The sequence below is a fragment of the Schistocerca americana genome, chromosome 3 (assembly GCF_021461395.2).
Source record: "Schistocerca americana isolate TAMUIC-IGC-003095 chromosome 3, iqSchAmer2.1, whole genome shotgun sequence".
Taxonomy (NCBI): domain Eukaryota; kingdom Metazoa; phylum Arthropoda; class Insecta; order Orthoptera; family Acrididae; genus Schistocerca; species Schistocerca americana.
The window spans coordinates 734,533,083-734,535,322 of record NC_060121.1 but is presented as its reverse complement, the minus strand read 5'-3'; positions in this window follow the sequence as shown (position 1 = coordinate 734,535,322).

The following is a 2,240-nucleotide window of genomic DNA, read 5'->3' as shown; positions in this document are numbered from 1 at the left end:
ACGAGAACAGAATACATCTCCGTATTACTGGTGTATAGACTCTAATGAAATTTACCGGCAAAATCATTTACTTGAAATTTAAAGGATGCTTATACTGTTTCAATGCAAGTTTTATACAATTCCTTAAGTCGATTTAACTAAAGTAGTGCATTTTTTAGTTGTGTCGCTGTTCTTGCTGGTGTGCGGTACGGAATAGATCCCTGTACGGTCTTCATGCGTCGACAAAAATAATTTCTTAATTTTAATTCGTTTTTTTCCCTTTAAACTGGTGAAATCGTCGCTCTCGGAAAAGATTGTTTCCCACCTGCGAGGTGGTAGGCACAGTGCTTCGCATGGGAAGGTGGCAACACGGTGGCAGCTAACAACGCCAGGCTCCCAGTGGCGTATTAGTAGCGGGAACAGTCCAACCTGCTGGATGTTTAAGGTTTAAGGTTCTGAGCACTATGGGACTTAACTGCTGAGGTCATCAGTCCCCTAGAACTTAGAATTACTTAAACCTAACTAACCTAAGGACATCACACACTTTCATGCCCGAGGCATGATTCGAACCAGCGACCGTAGCGGTCTCGCGGTTCCAGACTGTAGCGCCTAGAACCGCTCGGCCACTCCGGCCGGCCTTGCTAGATGTCAAATGCCTACTAATTCAAGTCGAATGGTGTTTCCATTCGACGTGCGGAAGTAACCAGACATAACTGGCTCGATACAAGCTGGTCTTAGCAGACAGCCAAGCATTAATGAATGGACAAAGCTTGATTGTGTATCAGGTTGTTAGACGAACGAACACACATTTTTACTCAGCTCTGTAAACAAGAAATCTTCAAACGGTTATCGCTTAAGCATATATTTGGGCAATTTTAGCAATGTATATAAAGCGTACGGATGTAACCTCGGCCCCCGTAGGGACGTGAACGAGATTCACGTGTGACTACACCAGCAGCAACCAATCCGTTTGTAGGAAACGAGGACAAAAAGATGACGCTCATAACTGTAAAAATCAGGACTTTGGGTTTTATTTTCGTGTCGATTTCACGTACTAACAGCAATTACGTCGCCTTCTGCGAAGAAACGAGCTCCGGGCAGGCAGCAGCAATTAAACGAAACTCGCCAAGCCTGCGATATTGTCTTACAAGAATTTATGGGTCTCCGGCGAAGTATTAATGAACAAACTGTATATGAAATTATTGCAACTGCAGATGTTACAAGGTTCGCGAGACATTTTTGCCAACGTAGGCAGTGATACTGAATAGTATTGTCGTGTCATATATATGGGGACCTAGGAGGAATGGTGTATATTCAGCGCTATGACAGGAACGATCACTCGAATGAAAAAATTCAATTAACATGGGCTCCAGAATGCATACCGCAACAGCTATAAGCACTTCATCTTCGATACTGCGAAAAAAATCTCATCTACTGCTAGCTCTTTGCTTCCCGTGTTTTGAGAGGGGATAATATGGGCGAAAATAAGAAAAAATCGTCATATCGTAAGAGCTATAACCACTTGTTTATCTTCATTACTGTGAAACACATCCATTCACTTGTTCGGTAGAATGGATGTTTCACAGTAGCGAAATGAACAAGTGCTCATAGCTGTTAGAGCTCATGTTAAGTCGACACTTCTCAAAACATGGAAAGCAAAGAGTTTACAGAGCAAGAGATGTGTTCCATAGTATCGAAGATGAAGAGGTGCTAATAGCTCTTAAGGGGTATGCATTTTAGAGCTCATGTTAGTAGACTCATATATACGAGTATGTAAGAGGTTATATTTTTACATACTGGTGCGCTAATTTTCTTTTACGTACTGGTGTACTAATGTCCAAATTACGCAGCCAAAGCTTGGAGAATATTGTTCCGTGAAAACTAAGCGTCTCGAAAATGACAAGAAGTTCTAGAAATTATTAGTTACGTATAACACAGGATAATTTTTAGTTGCTTGCGTACGTGTATGTGGTTGTGGCCGACTATAATAACATCCTAGCCAGGTAAAGGCGCGCACGCGCAGTCCGAAGTACCAGCTGTCGACAAGGAGACTTGTCAAAGGCAAACGGAAACAACTCAAAGAGGCGATGTTTCCCTCATTTACACACTCGGATAGATACGGAAAGTTGTTATTGCACACTTCGATTGTATTTTGTATAAATTATGAGGTTCACAAAGTTATGAGATGTTGTTGCTGTTATAATTCTTAAATTAACTGCATGACACATGTACTTAAAATTTTCAGACCAGTGGTTTTCAAA